We start from the raw sequence: 6,774 nt of genomic DNA on the forward strand, positions 1-6,774 counted from the left end.
CCGATGCAATGAGACAGATCAGGCCCCAACTAAAAGTCCTGATTTAATGAACAAAGTATTCCCTGGTGATGAGGAGGTGGGGGTGGGGAGAATGGAGGGGGACCTGGGGAAGGAGCCACTGCTGGATGGGTTTTCTGAGGGCCTGAGCTGGAGATCCCCAACCATCTGGTTGGCCCTGGTGAGGGCTGCAGGTGAGACCATCTAGTACCCCATCCCTGCCAGAATTTCCAGCCCAGGCCAGAAAATGCATTTGGCTAAACCGTTCTCATTATTGGTCCTTGCAGCTATGTCTGAACTGGGGGCTGAGGATTGCCCTTTTTCTCTGCTTCCTCTCCCTGGTTACTCTCCAGATTTACTATGTTTCCATTCCCTCCTCTGAAAAGGCCCGCAGTTCCACCCTCAGCACAGGCTTAGACTGGCTCCCTGCACGAGACTAACACAGTCCCTGAGCTGTTTGGAAGCCGATGACCACCCAGGTCTGAGCTGTTTAGAGTCTGTTTCCCCCTTAGGCCAGTTAGTCAGAATGTGTGTCGCCTGGAGGGTGACAAAGCATAGGGGATCTCCTGGTGGCGCTGCTGTGGGACCAAGACCACCCTAAAAGACACCCCCATTCCTGTTTTGATCCTACTAAGGGGACCATGCAGAGCGTTCCAGATAAGCCACAGCACACAGGAGGGGCTCAGGGATGGAGGATGACAGGGACGAACGTTCTGGAGTCTGGTTATAATGAACATTACAGATGGCATTTTGTGAATGAGTTACTTCACATCCAAGGGCCTTTGTTGAACTGTATTTAATATAAGCCGTGGTCTCTGAATTAAATGCTGAAATGTTCCAAAAAAACCCCCAAACAATAAGGCAGTTCTGAGGGTGACTCTGGCCTTGGCTCGTAATTACTGTTCTAGATTTGGGGGTCTCAGTTCTAGAAACGTCTCAGTCTTCTCCCCACCCCATCTTTAAAGTGCGGTGACTGCTCTCATGGATTGGCAGGACGGTCCCTGTTAATACCGCCCAGGGTAGAACCTTTACCCCCAGGAGCACCAGGCCTGAGAACTGAGTTGGAGAAGGGTCTCCCCCACCCCCATCCCCTCCTCTGTGGGCCTTACCAGCTCCTGCTGATGACTGGCAGGGTCTCCATTTGTGCTGCCTTTCCGGGCGAAACAGAATGTTTCAGGAGAGTGCCTCCCGGTCCTTTTGTACTTGTTTCTAGAAGCAGCTGGCCCTGGGGCTAAAGGAACCTGATCTATTGATTCCCACACTGGGCAGCCAGAGCCCCTAGACAAACAACTGTCATTCCCGCGAAGCTGGCCAGTGTCCTCCCATGACCCAGCAGCTAGAGGAAACCGTAGGAGGGCTTTTTGAGAGCCTGTTCCAGTCGGAGAGTAGTAACACAGGAGGGGTGGGAACATCTTCTCCGGGATTGCTTTCCTCTCGAAAGGGTGTGTGGGGAGTCAAGCAGTTAGAGGCAGTCTTATATTTAAAAAAACGTTCTGAAAATAGTTCTTTGTGACTGAAGAACACATACCTTCTGAGCCATTTCAGGCTCTTGGCTGAAAGAGGGCTGGGAGAGGTGAACCGCCTTTCCCACAATGCAGTGGAGCTCTGGTTGAGCCCTCTGAAGGCAGAAGCCGATCAGTCTCAAGTGTTCCCAGGTGACTCCAGGGCTCAGGGATGTTGGGCAACACGTCTCAGGGGAGGGTTTGCTGTTGTAAGTCGAGGCTGAGCACACTCCCTCAGCTTTGGGTCTTTCCCGGTGAGATCGGAATGACAGAGGCAAAGGCTCTGGGGAACTCTGCCGGATCGGATCACTCCTCCGTTAAGCTCGAAGCCCTCGGGGGTAAACCCACAGGGTTTAGGTCCAGTCTTGGACCTGTTCAGACTCTCATTCAAGGGTCTCTTTCCATCCTTTGACAAAGAAGAACAAACGAAGGATGCCAGAGTAAGTCACTGAGGAAGGACTTGCCTGAGAGGAATCTTAAAGCCCCACGTGACAACAAACACTCCCAGTACTTACTGAGCCCAAGAGGTGGTGGCTCTTACCGGGAAAGAGCCAAAGGGAAAACCGGGAGAGAACGGAGACATCCTGGAGAAGGGCAGGTGTCCCACGTTTTTATTTATTTTTTTTAAATTTATTTATTTATTAAAGATTTCTGTCTCTTCCCCGCCACCGCCTCCCATTTCCCTCCCCCTCCCCCAGTTAAGTCCCCCCCCCCTCAGCCCGAAAAGCAAACAGGGTTCCCTGTCCTGTGGGAAGTCCAAGGAACCCCCACCTCCATCCAGGTCTAGTAAGTTGAGCATCCAAACTGCCTAGGCTCCCACAAAGCCAGTGCGTGCAGTAGGATCAGAAACCCACTGCCATTGTTCTTGAGTTCTCAGTAGTCCTCATTGTCCGCTATGTTCAGAGAGTCCGGTTTTATCCCAGGCTTTTCCAGACCCAGGCCAGCTGGTCTTGGTGAGTTCCCGATAGAACATCCCCATTGTCTCAGTGTGTGGGTGCACCCCTCGCGGTCCTGAGTTCCTTGCTCGTGCTCTCTCTCCTTCTGCTCCTGATTTGGACCTTGAGATTTCAGTCCTGTGCTCCAATGTGTGTCCCACGTTTTTAAATAAAATCTTGTGATCTAAGGAAAATAGATTCATGGGAATAGATTCACATATAAACATTTAGTGGTGTGCTTAATTCTTGTTTGCCCTGTAAGCAATGAATCACCTTTTACCAAACAGATTAGGGGACTCGGTGCTGCTGGGACGGAGTCTTCCAGATGGTGCCCCTCTGTGACTGTAAGGCATGTCCCCTGATCCCGCCACCGCGGCCAGGCATCCCAGCAGCTAAGCTGCTCTTGGGCACCTGGGACGGGAGAGAGACAGATGGTAAAGCAGACCTCAGGCTCAGGTTTACTGACTTGCAGCGTGTCAGGAAGGGAAGCTGCCCAGGGCAGGCAGCAGTGTGGAAGCCTGTGAGCCTGTGAAGGTGACACGCATCCGAATCGCACAGGTACGGACCTAAACTCCCATACTGTGTGGCAGTAGGAAAGCTCACGACTTTGAGCCTTCTCTTCTGTCAGGGATCCTACTTCCCTTCCAGAGTCTGATCAGGGGTGGCTGCATATGAAACATTGAGTGGCATGCTTAATTCAAATCCTTAGAGTGGCAGGCATTTTAGCTCATGGGAAACCTCTTCCCTAGCTTGCCCTACTACCTAGGACTTGTTCAGGACAACAGGTCAAGTGAGGTTTCCATTTTCCATTTGATTCAAGCAAAGGTTAGTAAAAGGGACACATTTACCCTCCAGGGTGGAGCTGGCAATGTCAGAAGTCAAGAGTGTCTATGTACTACTGACACCTAGTGGGTAGAAGGCAGTAAACACTACGGGAGAGTTCTGCTCACTGCCTCCCTGACAAAGTAGCCAGCCTCGCACAGCGATAACGATAAAGCGGAAACCTGGACCTAAAGAGAGAATTTGGGCTTTGACCAGTGCCGGAAGTGGAAGCAAACAGCCTCATAAGTGTGGGCTCTGGCAGCATCTGAAGACGCCATCAGCCATCAAAGGCCTTTTCAGGATAATCCAAGGAAATTCAAGGGCACATTAAAGGCAGGAGACTCAAGACTGACTCCTCACTGGATGGACTGAAGTAGGCTTTAGGCCACATAATGTTCTAGTTTGGAAATAGAAGGTTTAGATATAAAATGTCCCTGAAGGTTTACGTATTGAAGGCTTGGTCTCCCTCTAGTTGTGCTACTGAGGCAAATGGACGTGCGGACACTAACTTCACCCGCGGATAAAACCATTAGTTGGTGAGTTCATGGCTGAAAGATCTGTTATAGGTGAGGCGCAGGGCAGTGGGGAGCATTTGGAATGTGCCTTTGAAACAGTACTTCCTGTCCACTAATGAGGGGAGCCAATTTCCCTCACCTCATGCCATCTGCCAATGATATTCTGCTCAACTCAGGGTCCTAACGGAACCAAGCGAAGGAGATCTCTGGCCCTGAATTGAACACATCTTTCTTCCTACGTTACCTCAGGTAGTTTTAGAAGATAATTTTATGTGTCTGGGTGTTTTGCCTGCATGTGTGTCTACAGCCATGCTGTGTTCTGTTGCTCTTGGAGGCCAGAGAGAGCATCACAGCTTCTGGAAATGGAATACAGGATGTCGTGAGCCCTAGTACTAGATGTGGGTACTGGGAATTGAACTCGGCCTCTGGAAGAGCAGCCAGTGCTCTTCACCAATACATCATCTCTTCAGCCCCTACGGCAGGAACTTTGTCACCCACCGAAACCAAAACTGCATTAACATGGAGGTGAAGAACAATGGAAACGGGAGGATGAAATAGGAACAGTAGGGACCAAAATGCCGCTGGGGAAAATGGGCATCATCGCAGCGTGAGCCCACTCCTCATGTGAGAATTCCTCTCTGGGATGAGGAAAGTACGAAGTGGAAGCTTGCACAGCGCTGAAAAAAAGACAACAAGGTCATCTGCCTAGGCCACAATTTGCTCATGTATATTTTAAAGATGAAGTAAAGAAAAATACACATCCCACCAGTTTTGGCTGATTCTGACATTTCACTTTAATAACTAGTGAGTTTACAAATTAACTCTGAAACAAGATTTGGTCCCTCAATGTAGGCCAAACCCTTCGTGGTCATTAATGTCTTGAGACTACAAATTAACTGTATCGTATTGAAGTATGTTGCTAATCTTTTGATTGCTGTTTCTAGGAATTAAGAAAGTTAAGAATTAAAATGAAAAATACTTAGTTTAGCAATAAAGGAGACATTGTCAATGGAATCTTTTGAAGATGCTCTTTGACTTCGGGGATTTTATTTTTTTCAGATTTAAATTTTTACTTTAAGCCAATTACTTAAATTTTTATCACAGCTTCATTCTCTGTAAAATGGAGATAACAGCGCCTAAACTCTTAGGACCACGGTTGATTAAAAAAGATAATGCACATGAGGCTGTGTTATGTTGGCCACATGGCTAGCGGCAGTTCCTGTACCCCCCCCCCGCCCCCAGACAGGGTTTCTCTGTGGCTTTGGAGCCTGTCCTGGAACTAGCTCTGTAGACCATGCTGGTCTCAAACTCACAGAGATCCGCCAGCCTCTGCCTCCCGAGTACTGGGATTAAAGGTGTGTGCCACCATCGCCCGGCTAGAGGCAGTTCCTGAAACTCAAGCTTTTCCTTCACTCTACTGTTCCTTGGGACAGAATCCTGCTGCACTTTACAGAGAACCAGAACCAGTAGGTAGCTAGGTAGGAGACCAAATTAGCTACTTAGCAACTCTGGGATTCTTTTGGGCTTCCATAGTCTCTAGAGGTATTTGAATTCACAGATGGACAAAACAATACCCAAAGTATAGAGTCAGCAAGACAGGGAAGTAGATACCCTCTAAGGAAAGCAGGGAAAAAGGAATCCTGAACTACAAGGGATGAAACCCCATCACTGTCTTAGGAGATTTGCAGGCCTAACTCAGAAGCAACCTAGGCACAATCCTCAGGGCTTGAAAAGAATGGGGAACGACTAAGAGCTCAGATGTACTCCAGAAGGTGGGACAACCCTCTTTGCTGGCCAACTTCAAATTAAAAACCTGAGGGACAGAGACGTAGTGGAAGTGGTTCTGTCTTCTGCTTAGAGAGGGTCGCATCGAAGTGCGTCCAAACAGCAGTGCTGGTAGAAGGGACACCCATAGGCGCGCCTGAGGAAGGTTTTAAAACCCACTTCCTGGGAGACAGATTACACAAAGGGCAGGACCTGAAAACGCTTAAAAGGTTGAGAAATGAAAGGAACATCCAGAAAGGGCTGTTCACTCTGTGCAAGCCTTGATTATAAGCTCTGACGTGAAGAAGGATCTTACAAAAAGAACTAGGAATCTCCTGTTTGGGAAAAGATGGCCATATATTCTCATTGCCAGTCTCTCATCTTGAGAACGGGACCTTATCTCTCTGGTTTAAATGCAGTCAAGAAAGGCTACCGAGGACAGTCCAGCCAAAGCATGTTTTTGGAGATGGCGTTCTCAAATTCAAATGACTGTAGCTCTCAAAGTCTGAATTTGGTGAACCTTCATCCTTCTGCTCAATGCTAACCCTAGAGGGATAAGGAGCTGTCCGGCGTCTAGGGGAGACCCTCCAGCATTCCAATGTGCATTTCCAAACAAACGTGTGGAATGTCAGCCTGGTTGTTGCCATTTAATTTCATAAAGCCTCATTCAGAGCCCAGACTTGGTTTTCTTGTAGTCTAGAAACAAAGTCCTTAGGTAGCAAAGGCTATTTTAAGTACGTAGCTTTACAGGATGGGGCAGAATTTGGTGGTAGCACCTGCCTAATATATATGGGCCCATTCCCATTATCACATGAAACCAAACCAAAAGGACACATATATTCCCAGTACTCAAGAGCCCGGAGGAGTCTGAGTTTGAGGCCAGTTTATGTTATGCAAAAAAGGGGTGGGGGCCAGGTGGTGGTGGCACATGCCTTTAATCCCAGCACTCGGGAGGCAGAGGCAGGAGATCTCTGTGAATTCGAGGCCAGCCTGGTCTAGAAGAGCTAGTTCCAGGACAGGAACCAAAAAAAAAAAAAAAAGCTACTGAGAAACCATTTGGGGGTGGGGGAAGGGGATCACACCTTTAATCCCAGCAGAGGCAGGCAGATCTCTGTGAGTTCAAGGCCAGCCTGGTCTACAGAGGGAGTTCTAGGACAGCCAGGGCTACACAGATAAAAAAGGAAAAAGTGGAGCTAGAGTAACCTAAGAGTCATTTCTAATACCCAAATGACCACTTGC

This window comes from Microtus pennsylvanicus, chromosome 4 (genome assembly GCF_037038515.1).
Source record: "Microtus pennsylvanicus isolate mMicPen1 chromosome 4, mMicPen1.hap1, whole genome shotgun sequence".
Classification (NCBI taxonomy): Eukaryota; Metazoa; Chordata; class Mammalia; order Rodentia; family Cricetidae; genus Microtus; species Microtus pennsylvanicus.